The sequence below is a fragment of the Larus michahellis genome, chromosome 4, assembly GCF_964199755.1.
Source record: "Larus michahellis chromosome 4, bLarMic1.1, whole genome shotgun sequence".
NCBI classification, from domain to species: domain Eukaryota; kingdom Metazoa; phylum Chordata; class Aves; order Charadriiformes; family Laridae; genus Larus; species Larus michahellis.
In genome coordinates, this window is record NC_133899.1 from 666,874 (window position 1) to 686,641 (window position 19,768).

At 52.9% G+C, this 19,768-nt stretch overlaps 1 protein-coding gene across 4 annotated transcripts in view; it reads right to left on the reverse strand.

Moving 5' to 3' along the window:
- The window catches only part of ZFHX3 (zinc finger homeobox 3), a 512,235-nt gene that overhangs the window by 164,787 nt on the left and 327,680 nt on the right, over positions 1-19,768 (reverse strand). For 3 of the 4 annotated variants that reach the window (XM_074582606.1, XM_074582603.1, XM_074582604.1), the window contains exon 5: positions 11,287-11,651. The gene's annotated coding sequence lies outside the window, so the exon portion shown is untranslated. Of the gene's footprint in view, positions 1-11,286; positions 11,834-19,768 lie in introns of those variants that run through there. The other variant, XM_074582605.1, reaches the window with a different exon arrangement.

Genomic DNA, 19,768 nt, shown 5'->3' on the forward strand with positions numbered 1-19,768 from the left:
CACGTGAAACGACAGCCTCTGCGACACCCGTCCTGCTCTGCTGCCTCTTATTCCCGCACAGCACCACAGGCGCCGCTGAGCCCTCCACGAGATTTACTTGCCAAGAGTCCGTACACATGAGTAAACAACAGAAATTCAACTTAGGGCCTGTGAACGCAGCACGACTTGCTCATCATCGCGTAAACCTGCTTGTGGACACTCTTGTTTGGGTTTGAAATGAACTAGCTTTGGTACAACTTGTAACTGTTTCCAATTCAATTAAGCCAAACTAAAATAAACCATTCTTGAACTGAAAATAATGTCCACAGGGCATTCTAAAGTGTAAGTAAATCCTTTGAAAAAATAATAATAAATCAATGCAAACTTTTCTAAGTAGGAAGGGTTGCTAGTAAGCAGAGGGTATTTGTTATGAAAATCTTTGAAACAGTCAGAATTAGAAACCAAGCACAGCTTTTTGCAATACACTTTTCAGAGCCGAATTGCATTGTTTACTTAAGACAGTTAAAAGGATATCACCAGCGTGAAATGAAGTCAACTTCAAAGTCACACAGTTTCAAGTCCTAAACTTGCCACAGCAATCTCATTTTAGGAAAACACATGCTCTATTTTTGTTAAGTGTTTCTCTTCCTCTGCTGTGCAAGAGGCTCATACAAGGAAGAAGGAACCTTAAAAAAAAAAACCACAACCAAAAAAACTTTTACACTCAACACACAATGAAAACATTAAAAGAACAAACCCTCTATCCTTTCTGCTGCAGTATCCAAAGCAGCTGTTTCTACCAAAAGCAGCCTTTTTTTATCATTATCTTCTTTTGTAAACGATCTGTACCATAAGACTCTCAGCCCTCTTTTGTCGTCGGGAAGGCAGGAGCAGCCCCCAACAGCAGTTACAAACATCATCTTGCAGCTAAAAACTGCCCTGGGGTTCTCCCGCTGTATCCGTCATGTCATCTGAAGATGACCTGGGGAGCAGACGCGGGAGGAAGGCTGCTCCTGCCCCCAACGCACCCTTCCCTCGCCCGTTTTGTCATCAGAGGGCTGACTCCAGATCCCCTTCCTCTCCCGAGAGCCCTCCGGGTCAGGCACAGCGAAGACCATCGCTTGGTACCGTCTGCGGGGGCTGAACTGTTCAACACCCAGATAACATCAAAAACAAAGAGAGTGGGAGTCTTAACAAAGGCAAATTAAAATAGAGGTTGAGAAAGCACCCATTCCTGCTCCATAACCCAGCAAGGACCCCAACAAGACACAGAACAGCTTTTAATATCCCCAATACTTTGAATGGGGACAACTGTGACAAAAGTACCATCTCTTACCTCTTGGCATGCTACGTGTAGATGGAAGGCTGTAGCTTTTTTAGTTTCCCCACCTTTTTTAGAATTCTAAAACGCAGAAGACTCACTGGACACCATCAGTAGTAAAAAATACCAAGGCTCTGCCTGACACCTCTCCACCCGTGTTGTTCTGGGCCCAGTGGTGGAACCCGACCACCACAACCCACCCACAGAGCCCCCGGCAGCGGCACACCAGCAGCCTCCCTCCCTGCTCCCACCAAAGAACCCTCCCTCCTGCATGGACCAGGGCGGGCAGTAAGGAGGGAGCTGGTTCGCTCCTGCTCTTTGCTTTCTGGAAGAAACCTCACTTGGGTATTTCTCATTTGGCCTTAGCAGTTGAGTAGAGACTGCACCATCCCACTGACCCTGCCTTGGCACACCAGAAGAGGCCCAGTCAAGCTTTTGAGAGAGGACGGAGCTCAGCAGACAGCTCTATCACGCTGAAGGCCAGCGACAGGGATACCACGTAATTCACTATCTCCAGAGGATGGCCAGTGCTTCCTGCAGAATCTCGTCAAAAGCATCTTGCTAATCATTGCTGCTTCACGGGCTTTGCACACAGAAGCAAGAAGCAGCTGAGAAAAAGACGGCTGAAAGAAGAAAAGTCAGAGACCCACTACCTGAAATAACCCCACAGTTCCACAGCCCAGTGGCCACTTAAGACTAAGTGGAAAGAAATCTCAGCTCCAAAGAAAGAGCACCTATCACTTCAGAGACACAAAGTGATGCTACTCAGAGAAGCATCAATGGAGGAGCGGTTGGTTGGACACTTCCAATCACATTGCCAACAGCAGGAAGATCTTGCATCGTGCTTTTGGCAACCAGGTCTACAGCCCCGGGCACAGCTGGGAGGTTTCAAGCGAAGAGAAGCCAGTTGTGCCACCCCTGCTGTTAGGCTGACCCTGGCCAGCCAGCGCTGCGCAGAGCAGAGCTCAACCCTCCTCCACAGCAAGCTCTGAGCAATCCCCCGGACGCTTCCAGAGCTTGGCTCAGTTGCTCCAACATCTGCAGTTCCAGGTGAAACTGCTGCGAGCTCGCCATGAAGGGAGCTTTTCACACAGGGCTGCTCTGGCACCAGACCCACCACCTGGGGAATTTCCAGGATCTCATGCAAACCTCCAGGACTACCACGCCACTCAAAATAAAGAGGAAACAGCAGAGAGGCTGGTTAAAATAAGGCAGCCAAGGAAAAAATCTGTGGCAGCTCCTTCAGACAGACACTGCTATTGGCCAAGTAACTGATTTCTGAAATAGCAGAGGGGCACGAGGCATTCAACGCCTTCCCACGGGCTGGGCATCCCATGCCAGCACGCAGCACACGTCCCGCTCCACGCGCAACGGTGTGTGCAGGCTGGCAGCAATACCTGCTGCACCACCTCCTCTCTCCTCTGCAAGACGTACAATATTGCCACAAAACTCATCCCGCCGGTCTTCCTCCAGTATCAGCTTGTCATGAGGCAGTGCACACTTCTCTTCCACCATTCCTTGGCCAATAATGCAACCCAACCGCTGGTACGCTCCTCGACACCACCTCTCCCTCCGGCTGCGCTGCAGAACCAACTGATGCCTACAGGAGCGCATCCTGAGGAACGCGATGGAGTTCAAAATGTACACCTACCTACACCTTCATACGTGGTTCTGTTTAGACTTGGACTCTCCAAGACTACAAACCCTGGCTGACACAACCAGCCTCCTCCACGCCAGTTCTCTGTGCAGAAAGGAGCAAAAATGGGAAAGATGAAAAGATCTTACAAAACGAGGACCAACCAGTCCCGTTTCTCCAGTACGGGACCACAGGTCTCCAGTACGACCCACCCACCGGGAGATGCCAAGCTGCTCTAGGCGACCCCTCTGCTCCTTGGCTGCCCCCATGAAGCAGGGCTGGCGTTCAGCACACACATTACCCCAGTGAAAAACCCGTCTCAGACAAGGAGAGTCACCTCTCCCCTCCTCCCCCACCCTAATAAAGGTCCACGGAAGCAGGACTGGCAATGATCCCGCAGAACAAGGCCTGCGACCAACGCAAGCGGTAACTGCAGCGAGGAGGCAGGGGAACCACGTGCCTGCAGTCGCTCGCGTGACGCACAGGTACCACACGATGCTCGGCCCGGCTGGGTTCAGACCTGCCACAAATGCACTACCCCAGCCGCCTCCCTCCTCTCCAAGGTGCCTGAACACAATTCCCCAGCACAGGCAACGCATCAGGAAAACAAGGAAGGCCTACAGCATGAACTACTTAATCTACAACATGGACAGAGGAGAGGACATCCTTCTCTAAGGACTCCAGTGGCCAGAACCCTGCAGCCCCAGGTAGGACGGTATTTGCGTACCAGAAAGCAGGAGGAACGAAGCGTAACAGCTTGTGAGTTATCTGGAAGCAGGGAGGAGGAAAACTGAGGCAGTAACAAAAAACTACATTTAAGGATGTAACAATGCTCTGGGAATTTAAGACATGTTATGATTTTTCATAATTAACCCCCACTTACGGTCTCTGCATGTGAACTACGTATTATACTATTTCATACTCCAGCTGAGGCTAACATTTGGTGGCTTGCCCAAAGTCAGCGTCAGAGCTAAAACGCATCTTTTGACTTCCAAACAAGCTCACAGCATTAAGCCGCTTTTAACTGTCTCTACGGAAGATGAAAAACAGCAAGAAGAAAGGAATTGGGGAAGGAAGTATGTAAGACTAAAAGGGACAAAATTAACAGGAGAAAATTAAAGAGGAGAAATTTAGGCTCTGACATCTGTAGGAGCTTTTGAGGAGCAAACGCCTGGGTGCTGCAGACCCATCTCCCAGAGGAAAGGCCGGAGCTCCCATTCCTCAAAGCCGGAGACGAAAGCTCCGACTGTAGCACCCGGGGGGACACAGTGAGCCCCACCAGCCACAGTGGGACCCACTGGGTGTCCTTCTCTCCAGTGGAGGGGCCAACGCCACCCTGGGCACCTGCCATCCCCTCGTCCCCAGCACCGTTGGGGAGGGAAGCCCCGCTCCCGGCCTCAGCACCGGCGATGCCAGCTCAGCCCCGCTCCTCCGCATGTAAATCCTGCCGCCTCTGTCACAGCGTGCGTTACGCTGGGGAGCCGGGGGCACCTCGCATTCGACACCAACAAAGCAGAAGGTTAATTTGAAACTCACAGCCCCGCTGCTGCGCGCTTGTCTCTCCCTCGCCCTCCCTCCTCGCTCTCCTTTCTGTGCAAAGCCTGACATCTACAGTTCTGTCTGGCACAGTCAGGGGCTGCCGATGGGAACGGCGCACAAGGACAGTGGGGACGCAGCCGCCAGCCATGCTCCGCTCCTCCGGGCAGCCCACAGCCACACAGCAGGGCTCTGCCTGCTGGCACGCCGGCAGGCACAAAGCAACCTCAGCCCAGCCAGGGGACACGCAGCGGGAGCAAAGACCACCTTGGCAAGGCTGTCCCGGGGTACCCCGCCTCGGCAGGCACCAAAGCATCAGCGGCCACCGCACAACACTCGAGCTCGTCTGAGACCAGCTCCTGCTGCTGCACACTGACATCCAACGCTGTCAAACAGAGCAAACCTAAGGAGAACTACGGCCTCGGGGCATCACCTCCGCAGCTGTACTGCAAGAACTTACTGCACCCCGGCGCTTCAGGGGCAGCCTTTCTGCTCTGCTTCCAGAGGTGTCCAAGGGTCTGTGCGCCAGCTTCTGCAACACAAGACGGCACAGGTGAAACGCACAAGGGGGTGTGCCCAGCCTGAATCCAGAACATCCTCGCACTGCAGGTGCAGCTCTAGTTAGCAGATCCTGCAACTCTCAAATCTGTGCCTAAGAGACCACGTAGCTCTGTGCTTCGCACACTCCCCCTGCTCAGTCTTCGGAACTAACCTCCAGGCCTGCCAGCACATTTTCCCATTATACGGTATCTCACCAAAAATAGCTGCAGAAGAATCCCCAGATTCTGCATCATCCCAAACAACGTGCACCTGACTGCAATTCTCAGCCCAAACAACACGCACCTGACTGCGACTCAGCCGGCTGTGCCTCTGCACCCCCCTCGCCTCCCCCTTCTTCACTCAACTCTGTTATAACAAGAAGGAAAGACCAAAAACCTCTGAGCCCGTCACCAGACGTCACAGGCATTCAGGAAACCCAGCAACCCAACCTAGCAGGATCAAGCACATCATCGCGATGTTGCTATCAACATTTAAGTACGTGCTCTGAATTCTGCGGTGAGCATCAGTCTGTTTGCACAAGACAGTCAGTGGCAGCGTGGCAAAAGGAGGGTTAAAACTCCTGCCACTGAACCAAGCCAACCAGCCATTTTGGAGTTAGGCTACCACCAGCCAGGGATGCGCAGGGCAAGTCCGAGGCAAACGCGAGGTGGGACGCAGGGCGCTTCGCTGCCGCTGACAGGGCCCCAAGGGGTCGGGAACAGCTCCCAGAGCACGTCTGCTCCCCATCCTCCCCCAGGAGGGACCAACTCTCCAGCAGGTATGCTTGGGCCACCAAAATAAACGTTTACTAAGAGCTAACGCGTTACAGGCCCCGCAGGCTCCACTTTCCCAGATACTGGGGCGGGGGGAGGAGGGGAGAAAGCCTTTTACCAGAACTGCCACGCACATCGCCTGCTCCAGCACCATCGCCCCGGGATGGAACCCGCACGGCTCAGCTCCCACCAGATTTAAGACCTGAAAGCCCAGGCACTACAGGGCCAGCACCCTCCTGCTCTCCAGCAACGTCCACCACACAACTGACAACACTGGTTTCTTTTCCGGGGGGAAGAAAAAAAATATTGCTGCTCTGCTTTGCCTTTTATTAGCAAGAGGCATGTTTGGCACTTGTGACATAATGAAATTACAATCAACAGCTAAGTGTCTTTCTCCCAGCAGCAAACTCAAGGGCAAAGCAGGGTGGCTGCAGCCTGCCAGCAGCAGGGCTCCCCAGCACCCACACCATCCCACCGTCCTTCCACCTCGCTGGCTGGCTGGGCTCGGCCCCACACAGCCAGGACCCCGGGCCCCTCCTCGGCAGCTCCTGGGATGCGCCGGGAGCCACCCGTCAGTGGTGGCACCCCCAACCGAAAAATAATTTCAGATAGGAATGAACTTTAAACTGTATTTACAGTCTGCCTCTGGAAACACACACAGCGTACACCTGGCGCAGAATACCACCGCTCTCCAGCCAGCGTTGCTGTGGAGATGAACACCCACCTCCCGCACCGACAGATGGACACGTCCGTCCGGCAGAGCCAACGAGGAAGCGCTGGAAAGCGCTCGCTCCTTGCCAGTGTGGCGGGACCCTGAGTGAGACCCACAGCATCTATGGGGGGAAGGAGAAACACCGACACGAGCAGGCTGGAACGGCCCGCTCCCCCACCAGCAGCTGCGGGGCAGGAGCACGCCGGGATGTCCAGGTCCGCTGGGATCCCCGACCCAGCGGCAAGGACCGCTGCCTCCCCAGCTGCCGGCAGGGAGGGAAGCCCGACTCATCCACCCTGGTTCGGTTGGTGGATTTATTTTTTTTTTTTAAACTAGCTGGAATTTATCTATTTCTCCAATCCCTGCCTACACACAAACCCAACCTCGGGAGCAAACAAAAATGCATGAATCGCAGATCAGAGACAAAGCAGGAGGCGGGACGGGCGGCCCTGCTCCCTCCTGCCCTCACCTCACCCCACGGCGCGAGGCGGTTATATTTAGGTACCGCCACGGTCTGCGGTGCCGCGGCCCCCCTCGGGCACGGCGCAGAATGCAGATTTTCCAGACAACAGACCACAACAGCTCCGTCAAAACCATTAGAGGCTGCGGCGCCCAGGCCTGCGCACAGATGTTTTGATTCCCACTCTCCTGCCACGACAGCCCTCGACAGCCCTGTCGCCACCGCGCCACCACGCGCTGGACACCCGGCCCGAATTTCGGCTGGCAAGGGAGGAGGGAAGGGCAGCCCCGCTCCCCACTGGAGAAGCTCCTCTCTCCGGTCTCCCCTCACCTCCCCACAGGGACGGCGAGGCCAGCCTCCCAGAGGGGTGCAGGAGGACACCCCCCATGAGGAAACAGAAGCAGCGCAGAGGTGGGCAGCCCCCATGGGCACCCCGCTCCAGTCCCAGGGGCCTCTCCCAGGCCAAAGCCCCCCACGGTTGGTCGGTTGCAAAAGAGCGCAGCCACGCCAGCGGCGCGGGGGTCCCCGCATGTGGCCGGGCCGCAGGGAGCAGGTGGGACCCGGCTTTGTTCGTGGCCCACCTCTCCCGCCGGCCATACGCGCCCACCGGCACGCGGCCCCCGAAGCCACACAAAGGCCAAACCTCGGCCGCGCTCTGGTGAAGGGAAGTGGGGAGCCGTGAAACACTCGGCCTCTCCCCAGCCCCGTCCCTCCTGAACTGCACTGGTCTCTCCAGCGCAAACACAGCTCCAGCTCCGGCATCGCGGCAGGGCCAGTACGCACACCACCACCACCACCTTCGAGAAGATGGTTGCTGAAAACTCTCCCACTGCAGACGCGCGAGTCTGACACCGGCGGGGGAAACGCTCACGCGAGGGAGTCGAGCCCCAGCAGAACACAGTGTCTGAATAAAGTTGATGTAAAAGCCCGCTAATAATTTTTCATCTTCTCCATGCAACATTTTTATTATTATCATTATTATTTTGGAAAGCATAAGGAAGTGTTAACGGCGAGGCTAACGCAGCCAGCCATATGTCCATCAGTTTGGGATTTAGCGATCCCCACTCAAGCCGTTAAACTGCTGGCCAGGCCCAAAGTAAATCCGCTCCTCCACGCTGCTCCCGGCCTCCGGCACGACACCGACAGGGACCGGGGTGGGGGGTCAAAACAGAGAGATGAAAAGAGGGACACGCGCCTCTGCTTTTGTCAACGCGGCCGCCGCCGGGCCCTGGTTTGACAGCAGCCACGGCAAGGCCAGGCGAAGGTGCCAGGCACCCAGGGCTGCCCGTGCCACCTCCACCCGCCCGAGCAGCACCTTGGCTCGGTCCTGCGGGAACAAAAGGCAGCGGCAGGGCGGGAGGGAGGGTACGGGGCTCCCGGAGGGCAGCGCTGCTGCGAGCCGCACCGCTGCCGCGCGGGAGAGGGGCCGGAGTGAACTTCCTGCTGCCCACTCCTCCCAAAATGACACCATTTAAAAAGAATAAGGGGCGGGGGGAGGAATAAATACAAATGCAGCAAAGCAACCTCTGCGTCCAGACGCAGAGTTTCTCTCCCCTCTAATATGCCTTTTGTTTGCTTTTGTTTCTGGCTGAAGGTGGCCTGCGGAGCAGGACCCAGGCGGGAGAGCAGCTCAGGAAGCCGGGTCCCCACACCAAGGCCGGCGCAAGAGGACAGCCCGCGGCCGGGAGGCCGAGCGGGAGCCCCGGGCCTGGCCGCGGGGCCAGCACTGAACGGCGGCGGCAGGGAGCCCGGCACAACCCCACTGCTGCTGGCAGGGGCTGCAGGGGGTCGGGGGGCTCGGGCCGCCCCACTGCACGGCTGCCCCCCAGCCTCTGACAGTGCTGCAGCCGAAAAGCCACGCTCCGTCTTGCGTTAATGCCGGACCAGACAGTGCTCCCTAATGAGGGAGCATTACAATCAGCTTGTAATGCTGAATTTTTAATGCTGCCGAGGGCTCTGTTACATAATAAAGGGGGAAACGGGAGCAGAGCGCGTCCAGCGGGGCGGCCCGCTCCCCCCGGCCCGGTGCAGGTGGCGGCCCCAGCCCACCGGCCGCCCCTTCGCGCCCCCTGACCCGCCGCTTACCGCCAGCGCCGCGGGACGGGTTGCCCACAACACCCATCGGAGCTCCTGCCCTGCCGGGAGGGTTGCACAAACTTTCCTCAAGTGCGTGGAGGGGTGATGCCAAAACGCTCGCTCTCCTCTCCGCCAGAGCTCGGCCGGGAAACGATTTAAAAGCAAAGTTCACGAGCATGTTAACTGCATGCTCTCGTATGTTCCCGTACATACGGTCTGCGCTGCTCCTCTCAGTAATACCCTAAGACTGTAAATCTATAACCACTGCAATGATTTAGTGATTAAAAACATGATAACATATTGTGTAACTGCAAACCACAGAATCCCTGCCAACTCTCCTCCAAGATACAGGAACAAAAATATAGAAAATGTGTTGCTCGCAGCAGTCTTCCTAAACTCAACGCAAAGATTTTAATAATAATAATGAAAAAAAACCCTAGACATCAGAAAAAGGCTGGATACAATGCAAGGCTGGAAAAAAAAATTAAAAGACAGAGTTTTAAATATGATTCTTGCTCTAACAAATTACAATCTAAACATGCCTCTCTTTTTTCTCTTTTTAAGTTTGTCGTAACTGGAATAACTGGTCTTGTGTGATGTCTTGCATATTCAAAGTGCTTTGTAATAGGATACGGAGACCAAACCTTATTTGCCTAAACTCAATGGGTTTTATTTTTTCCCCTCTTGCCCCCCCCCCATTTCTTTTCCTTTTATTTTCCCTCCTCCCCCCCCTTCTCTCCTCTAACGGGGGAGTGGGGGGGGGGGCAAAAGGAAGAAAGGGCTTTAAGCTGTAAAGAAAATACCTGAAAGGGGAGGCTACAATTTGTAATATGGCGAGGAAAGCCAAATATTATATATATATTTTTTAAAGGCAGCTGTGGGAGTTTTGGCCTCTAAGCAGCCAACTTGACCCCATTCTCTCTATTCTCTTATTTCCCCCGTTGCAGGATTCCTGCACCTTCAGTCGGATTCGAACTCAATGTGACCCTAAGGAGGGAGTCACCGAGCCTCCAGAAAATTGCTCCATATTAAACAGGAGCGAGAAGAGGAGAAAGACAGACAGACAGCCGAGGAAGGGACGCGTATATATTACATATCCGCACAAAGTACAGGACATACCCGAGAGCAGCTTCAAGCATAGCTTGAAAGAGAAACAGACCTTTCTCGGAATTAAAAAAATATTCTTTTCAGAGAAAAAAAAAAAAAAAGAGTAGAGAGAGGGAGTTTAACAATTTTTAAAAAATAAAATAAAATCCCGCAACCCAAATTATAAATAATTCACGCTAAGAAACCCGCATGTGCGTGCCACATACATACGCGTATATACACAGACACACGGACGTACGTGTCCCCCACGCAAACACACACTCTCCTCGGGAGGGTTAGTTTCAGGAGAGCAGGAATCGCCTTCCCTCCGAGGGCGAGGAGCACAGTTTATTCAGAGGAATCAATAGGAAAGCGCATTTGCAAATATTTAGATAAGCGCCGTGCGATTCAGCATTAAGTAATTAAAAACTGAAACTGAGAAGGGGGGGGGGATCGGCCTACAGTGGCGTTCGCTGCCTTCACCTCTCCCATCCCCCTAAGCCGCATTCTTCCCAAAAACTGAGCCTGCCCGCGGAAAACAAAAATCATAATTACTCTCGCTCGCAAGGCCGCTCCGGGGCACCTCCCGGCGCGGGGCCCGGCCGGGCGGCGGGGCCGGGCCGCCGGGGGCCGGGGCAGTTTTAGGCACTTCTTCGCCCCTTTGTTTTCCAGCGCGTCACCGGCGCGGAGCGCCCGCGGGGCACCCACGGGGGCCCGCCCGAGCCGCCTCTCGCCGCGCGGGGTCCCGGGAGGCGCCGGCTCCGCGGAGCCCACGCGCGACCGCCGCCGAGCGCGGAGCGGGCGTCCCCGCGGGGCCGGGGCCCCCGCCGATCGATGCCCGAGCCCCGCCGGCGGCCCCGCCGCGCACAAAGCCGGGCAGCGCCGCGCCCGCTCCGCGCCCCGCTCCGCGCCCCGCGGCCATGGCCGGCGGGCGGGGCGGGGGCTCCGCGGGGCGCGCAGCGGCCCCCGCGGCGCCGGCACCTGCGCGTCCCCGGCGGCGGCGGCGGGGCTCCGGGACGGCGAGCGGCACAAAGTTTGCTGGGGGATCCGGGGCGGTGGGTGGGAGCGGGCGGGAGGGGGGGCCGGACCAGCCCCATGCAAAGCAGCCCGGGCGCCCCGAGCAGGAGGAGCCCGAGCGGGGGACAGGGCAGAAAAGTTGCCACTTACGCGGTCGCTGCTCCGGCGGCGGCGGCGGCGCTTTTAATCCCGGGCGGCGGCGCGGGGGCTACAGATCCCATGCAGGCTGCGGCGGCTGCGGCGGCAGGAGCGCGCTCCGCGGAGGGGCCCGGGGCAGCAGCAGCGGGAGCCGGGGGCAGCAGCCGGAGCCGAGCGGGAGCCGCCGCCGCCGCCGCCGCTGCCCAGCAGCAGCATCGTTGTCGGGGAGTTTGCAGCCCCCCGGAGAGAGGGGGCCGCGGGCGGCGGCAGCAGCAGCGGCGGCGGCGGCGGTCGGGTCGGGGCGGAGCGGAGCGGCGCGGAGCGGAGCGGGCGGCGGGGCTGGCGGTCGCCGGAGCAGGAAGCGCCCGGACTCAGATCTGATGATTGGGAAGAAAAAAAACTCTTTGGATCTTTATTCTGCTAATTAGTTTCCTGCAAAAAATGGCTGATTAGTGCAGTGCGCATGTGCCTCATTACCCAGGCACGACGGGAAGGGCTAATTAGCCACCTTCTGGATCAATAAGATTCAGCCCAGGCGGCGGGGGAGGGAGCGAGCGAGCAGGAGCGGGCGGGGGGAGCGCGGCGGCGGCGGCGCCGCACCGAAACTTGGGGCAAGCGGCCGGCCCCCAGCCCGCGGCGGGGGGGGCGCCGCTCCGCGCCTCTCCGCGCCCTGCCGCGCAGCGCCGCGCCGGGAAGGGGGGCGAGCGGGCCGGCCGGCGGGCGGCTCCGCTCCGCACCGCTCCGCGGCGGCGGGGCGCTCCACGGGGCCACCTGCCCCCCGCGCCCCGGGCGGGGCCGCGCCGCCCCGCGCAGGGCAGGGCAGGGCGAGGACGACCCCCGCCGCCGCAGCCGCCGCCGAAGTTTTCCCCGGGAGGAGCCGGGAAAGTTACGGCCGGCAGCGAGCGCAACTTTGTGCCGCGCCGCCCCGGCCCCGGCGGCGGCCCCAGCGCGGGGCGGGCCGCGGGCGCGGAGGGCGGTGGAGCGGCCCCGCAGCATCCCCGCGGCGCGGCGCGGCCCGGCCCGCGCTCCCATTCAAACTTTGCGGCCGCCTTTCCGAGCGGGACAGCGGATCAATACAGCCGCGTCCAGCCTCGCTGGGAGCCGGGCTACAGGTTTCACCAGCCATCGCTGGCAACAGCTTTGTCATTTTCTAAAAATAAGAAGCTAAAAGTTATTGTAGAAGAAGGGGCTTTTTTTGTCCCCTGCACAATATGCCTTTTGTGAGTTTAATGCCATTCTGGGGCTCTCTATAGCCCCGGACAATGGGGAACTCCAGGAGGCGGCTGTGCCTCTGCCTTTTTTCTTTCTTGCTTTCTCTTTTCTCCCCCCACCCCCTCCTCTTTTTTTCCCCCTTTTTTTTTTCTTTTTTTAGGAAAGGATGCAACATTCCTCCAGTCCCAACAGAACCTCTGGTTTGATTAAATAAATATTTCTCTAGCCTTACGGTAACATTTTTCACTTTCTGTTCGGGTCCATCTGCGAGTATTATTTAAAATTTTTATTTCCAGCAGCTTTTCCCTCCCCATTCCAGCCCTGGCAAAAAAAATGTAGATGATCGCTGGAAACATGGAATTTGAATTTTAGGAGGAGGTGAACCAGTAAAGAATCTCTGTCCAGGCTTCAGGAATATATTTTCTTCATCTTTCTGTAAGAGACTATTTTATTACTGGCAGCAATACAGCTGAATTAAATAATCTGTCTTGAAAATCTAAAGAAGCTTTTCAAATTGCTTTTTTTTTCCTCCTTTTTTTTAATTTAATTTTTTATTTTTAATAGTAACCCAAATAATTAACTTCCCGGTTTGTTTCATAGCATTGAACAAGGAATGCAGTTGCGGTCAGTTTTTCCATTTGGGAGAACCTTAATGTAGATGTATTTTATACTGCAAGGTAATAAACTGCATGTTTGTTAGTAAGTATTTTTAATGAAATGTATCGAGCTTTCCATATATCTTAACGTGGGGGTAGTCATTTGAAATTTTGACAAGTCCCTTTAGTGGGATGGGGGGGATGAAAGAAGAGGACAGATGATTAGAAATTTGAAGGAGGACTGTACTAGCTGATACGTTACTGCAAGTGTCTTGCATTTGGAAGATATTCACAGGCTTTAAGAGTCAAGCTTTAATATGTACCATAGTTATTTGAATATTATAAATGCAGCACTGATGTGTACTGTTACAATGCGCATGCTGTGTGTGAGTTCTTATGATTTGTTAAATGGACAGACTCCAGTATGTTACCAGTTTGCCTTTGAAAGCTGCCCTTAAAAATTTGTCAGTCCCTGCTCAAAATATGTTTGTCTAGCTTTATAGAAGAATAATTGCTAACATTACTTGCCCTTCCAAAAAAAAAAAAAAAAAAAAAAGAAAACCCCAATAAAAACAAACCCAACCAAAAAAAGAAAGAAAAAAAAAACCCAACAAAACAAACCCCAAACTAACAAGCCCTGGGGCAAGTAGAATTTTTCAGGGCTGCTTGGTGCGCTATCTGTAAAGGTGCGTGTAATTTGTAACTGTTGTTCTTGCTGAATATGGAACAAAAGTGTTTTGATGATGAAGTTGAGGCGAGAATAAAGTAACCCTTGTCTTTTAGTACTTGGTATAACTTAGGAGAAGCGCCTGTTTTCACCAGAGGCTGTGGATCTGGTGGACGGGTCTGAGAACGGGTGCTGCCTATGTACACACTTTTTTGCAGAGCAAAGAAAAAGTAAACATGTGGAGAAGGTGGCAAGCAAATCTAATAACTCTGTCGATACTCCAGAAATAGGCACCTTCGCAGTAACATGTGCAAATGCAGAGTCTGGTAGCCATGTACGTTTTCTTTGCATTTGCATCGCGAATTCTAGTTTTGTGTTGCTGTCCTCTAATTTCCCATGACAACATATGGATTCCATAAATGCAAACATGCCGAAGTGCATCTGTCTGGGTAGTTAACACAAACCAAACATCCCCCTTTTTGGCGATTCTGTTGCTTCTCTGGCCGTGCTGCGCTATGCCCTCCTGCGACAGCTTCTTGCTGCTCCTGCATTCTTGTCCTTTCGTGCTCCCGGGGTGATCCCGAGTGCCCCGAAAGGGAGGAGGGCAGCGGGCGCCGGGGTCAGGGGCGCCGAGACCGCGGCCGTGCCCAGGAGCAGAGGGGGTTAAGCGGGGAGAGGGGAGCGCGCCCTGCGGCCCCCCACCCTCCTGGGAGCTGGCTGTGCTCTGGGGTCAAGTCCTAGGACATCTTCCCTCCCCTCCTGGTAAGGGCAGGAGAGGCTGGGAAGGGAAACAGCCAGATGAAGCGCGTGGCAGAGGTTTGCCCCTCGTCCTGAGCGCAGCCGGCCAGAGGCTGGGGAATGGAAGAGTTCTCGTTTCTACCAGGGTGCAAAAAGAGGCAGCGAGGGGTGTGTGTGCGTGTGAAAAGAAGGGAACGAGCAAGTGATGACTGCAGGACCAGCCGGATAAACCGCTGTGCAAATACCGACATAAATCTGAGGAATTCAGGAATAATGTGTACAGTAATCGTTAGGTACAGCGTTCAAACACATACATGCACGCGTTTCTCCTCTAGAAAATTTACTTCCCTTAAGATTTCTTTGTTCTTTGGAATAAAAAAGGCAATCTGGTTCCTAAAATATAAGAAGGGACTACCCTTGCTGTAATTAGAAATATTGATACAGCCCCATCTGTAATACTACGGATGCCTCTTGTTTCTATATATGTATCTTTCCACATGCATAGATAGGATTTTTTGGTTCAAATACCTTTTAATGTGCTTAGTAGAAAGAAGCTCTCAGTATCAGATCTGCAGGGAAAATAAGACTGATTTTTCCCATAGGAAACTTGTTAAAGACGCAGTTGAATTATTAGATTAACCCTATTTTTTTGTCTTGCAGCATATCTGATACATTTGCGCATAGAATCATACAGTTTCATTTATATGTTATTTTGAACAGATGGAACCAATACCAGCACTTTAAAGGAAAGTTATTATTTGTAAAAACGTATACAGATTAAGAGGAACAACTCTGAAGCAAAATGTTTTTTCTGAGGCAGCGCATACGGTTTTCTGGACATAACTTTCAGAAACGATGGTTGTTATCTTTGACATGTAAAACAGGGGTAAGCGGCTTCGCTTCCCCGGGTTCTGCAAGGCAACCAAGTCCTGCCCTAGGAATACGACTTGGCTGCCGGGCGGCTTAGGAGCAGCTCTGTCCTGAGGCAGGAGCGGGCCAGATTTGCCCAGGGCTGTGGTGAAAGCAGTGGACTACAGTGAATTTTTCGGGAGCCACAACCATATCGCGTTGCTCAGGCACCAGGCTGGCTGCACGCTGCCTCCCTCCACCTGGCACTGTGGGGGCGCCGGGCTAAAGCTCTGAGGTGGAAAAGGCCAACTGGACATGAGGGACTAATGTATGGATACAGTAAGAAAAAAGTTCCAGGCTACATTTATAAATTCAGGCTCTAAAAATTATTGGGGGGGGGGGGGAAGAATCCCGCTTAGAAAAAAAATCTCCATAATATCATCCACTTACGTAGCTTTGTGCTTCTTGGAAATATGTCTGAAGAATTAGAACAAAGCGTAGAAGGCCAGAGTCCTTGAAGGAGCTCCAAATGATAAAGTCTGCCATTCATTTTAAACACAGCGTGCATTGTGAAAACACAGGTCAATTTGAAGGCATTTGTCAGATTTCCAGTTCCCTCTACTCCTTTGCAATGGAAATTTGCAATCAAATCCCTGTACTAGAGTTGGGATGTCTGGCTTTATCAGTTTTTATTACTTTATACGCAAAGCATTGTCCAGGTAAGCTATCTTTTCATTTAGAAAGTTTGTTTGCATGAAGTTGCATACAAGAAGGGGGGAAGGCTGACATGAATTAGGCTGGAGCAGATGCATTTATTTAGGGGTCTGGAAAGGGGGGAAAGGGCAGACGATCAGCAGCGACTGATTGCAAAGGGCTGTCTAAGCTGCAGAAGCGATCTGATACCATTTAAAGACGCCCAGCAAGAGGCATGGAAAGGGATATTCCAACAGCGGCGTGTTCATTGTTGGGATGCAGAAATGCAGCAGGGCTTAGAAAGAGAGGGCTGGAGAGACGCACTGCTGAGCAATTCCAGCCAGATAACGTGAATTTCTTCTGGAGGCACGTACGTGTTGTTTAATGGGCAGGGGGCTGCCTCCTTTATTGCTGAGAGATGGACGTGTGGGTATGCTCGAGGGGGGGCATAGGATTTGGGAGTGATTTGGGCCGGAGGGGGGAAATTCAGAGGAATGTTTGTTCTCCTCTTTTGTCTTCAATATATTTCTGGGTTTTTTTACCCACTTATTAAAAGAAATCTGTCCATCCATTTTGTAATCGCTGGACTTACTATAGCCACTGGGAGTGATGGGACATCAGCGGGCTATTCCAGCTACCTCCAAACCTCGGGCTAGGTTGCTGTAGTCAGGCTGACTAAATACCCCTTAAGCCAACTAGCAGATTTTTAATATGAATTTGCTTTCTTTGCAGGCCTTAACACAAGATGAGTAGATGTGTTTGCGATGGAAATAATCACTTGGAATACATCTATATGTTCCTTTGCTTTTTTAGAGAAATGAAGAAAAAAGTCTCGGCATTTAATTAGGACTCACTAACCTGATAAATATTGAACATCATTTCTTTGTGAGCTGTTCTGTGTGCTCAAAGTAGACTATGGATGTATTCCACAATTGCACTTGTTTAATGCCTGTATCACCTCATGCCTATTGTATTTATGTTGTCATCAATGTCAGATTTTAATTAAACAATTAAATCACTGTCACAGTAATTTCCCTAGAAAACTATTTTAAATGAAAAATCCCACAATAAATGTTTGGGAACCATCTTATAAGGAAAAAAGAGGGAAATCAGTTACAGAATAGAATTACAGTTCCCACAGAAATAGAAAGGGGAAAAAATTGTTCTCAGCACTGAGAAGAATTCTGTTTTACAGGGTAGTTTCCACAAAATTCAGAGTGTGTCCATACAGTGACTAAACCAACCTGGCTTGTCTTGGGCTAGTCTTGGTCTCTCAGGCTGAGCCGGCGGCAAAGGGACCCTGGCCCAGGGCTGGCGCAGTCCCAGAGTCATCCCCCACTATGGGCCAGAACAAGTGGCAGCATTGCAAATCTGTCATCTTTCAGTGCAAGTCAGGTACCAAATGCTCCTTGGAAAATAATCCATCTGCCTTCTTCCCCTCCAAATTATTTTAGAATTAAGACGGAGATTTGCAGAAAAGCCTGCATCGAATTATTCAGTAAGTTAAGCACCAATACCAGCTGCACTTACTATATAGTAACCACGGACTCAAAACCTAAGTTGTAAGCGGTGAGAAATCTGATCTGACATAGCATCTTTGCTACAGTTAATCAAATAGTTCATCTTTGCCTCTTTATAAATATATGCTCTTATTCCTCTAAAACCTGTACTTCTTTGCATGGAAAAATCACAAATACGAGACGCAAAATTCATCAGACAAGGTATCCGAAAGAATCATGCTCTCAAACGTACATTCAGAATATTACCTGTATTTAACATAAGCGCATTTGACATTTGCAGCCCAGCCTCCGATGTGAGGCATGCTTATTGAAATTCGGATTCCAGCCTGTGATTTCAGTCGGCGATGTACCCTGCAGCTAACCCCGACCCTCCCCTATTAGCCGGCGCAGCCGCTTTGATTTGTGCCCTGGGAGGGCTGGGACGGGGAGCCGAGCGCCGGGGAGCCGCAGCAGTGGCTGGGGGGGCTCCGCTGCTCCCCCTGCGCCCCAGCAGGCACCCGGCCCAGCCCTGCGCCCGGCTGGGGGCCAGGGGGCACCTCCCACCCCAGCACCCAACCCAGGGCGGGAATCCCGGGCAGTATTTCTTTTACGTCCGTGCTGCGTTTTTATTGGAATGCAGCTTTGCAGATTGGGTTGTGCCTGGGATGTGTGTGGTTTCTATCAGCCCTGAAGTGTTTTACAGCTGGAGATGATTTGGGGGGGCACATCTAGCCTGTCCATTTGCAGCCAGGTCTGATGTTTGTCTGCTGCTCTCTCTCTAATTTTTTTCTATGTTGCCTCCATCAAAAGGTGAGATTAGCACTGGGGGGAGTGTGGGGGTGATGACGACGACGACGACACCAGGCCCATCCCTCCCTCCTCCTCATTTTAGTTTGCTTCTCGCAAAAGCAATTCGCCAGCAGATGCTCTTTCTTCCTGCGGCCAAAACAAGCCGGCAGGAACGGCAGAGATACCTGCTGCCGGCCGCTCCTGAGCTGGGCAGCCGGAGGGCCTGGACACAGAGGCCAGCCGTGGGTAGCTGCCTGGGGGGGCAGCCCCCACCCCAGCCAGCTGGCTCCACTTTTGAGTCTGGAGCACAAAATATTTAACCTAAATTCAGCCAGTGAATACTAGTCCGGCAAAGCTCTCGCTTTATCGGGCCATAGCGGCAGCAGAGCCACCAGCCACCGCAGCGGCCGCCAGGACGGGGCAGACCCTCCCTCGGACCCATCCAGGGCCATCCTGGCTTCGTCAAGCGAGGCGCTGCCACTAGAAGTAACTTTGCTGAGCATATGCAGGCAGAAATACATATTTTTATACTCGGTAAAGGAAAGGGGAAAACTGATGAGGTTGCACAGAACCCTCCTCCAGGCAGGAGAGGCTGTGCTGGAGGAAAGTATTGCTCATAATGACACTTAAGCCCAGACACTTGAATGCTAAAGGTTAAACTTACATTCTTCAAGAAAGGGCTCCTTGCCAGCTTGAACTGTGTTGTGTGTTCACTATTGCCTCCTCCTCCTCTTCATCCACTCTCAATCCACTTTTGGTATTTGTTGAAATAACTGAGGTTGTGGGGTGGGGTTTTTTTTTCCTCCCCTAATGTATGTTCTCTGTGCCAGTCCTCAGCCTTATGTCTGTCACAGGGTTAAAAAAAAATAAAGATCAATCTAATGCCAGTACAAAAGCGAAGATTTCTTTTGTCAGCTGCTAGGTACTATAGCCTCAATCCAGAAAAGACCAGCCCCAGCGTATTTTCAGTCCTCTAGTGACACACAGGCCATAGAATGCCATCCTCTAATTGCCATGCTTAGCTGAATAAATAGAATGTATATTCTGACAATAAGGCTAAAAAGTTAATATGGATTTAAAATAGAAATTGAAAGGCTGATATAAATATAGTAAACTGCAGGATGGAGAAATAAATTTTGGAGACAATAATGACCAGGACTGGGGATGAAACTGGCGGCAATGCTTCCAAATGTTCAAGCCAAGGAAGGAGAAACAAGAAAATGCCCACCCAGGAGCAGCACTAAGATGAATTTCAGCATAATGTGAAGAAACAGCCACGCTGTTTGGATGCTGCATTTAGATCTTAATGATCAAAGAGCACCTTCTACGTATACTTTCATGCTTCTCCCCAGAGATATTTCCCATTAAAAAAAGAATGGAAATAACATTACGGTTGTGCAAGCCTTCTAAAGCAGCCCCTTTTACACAGTATCACGTAGGCTTTCCATGGA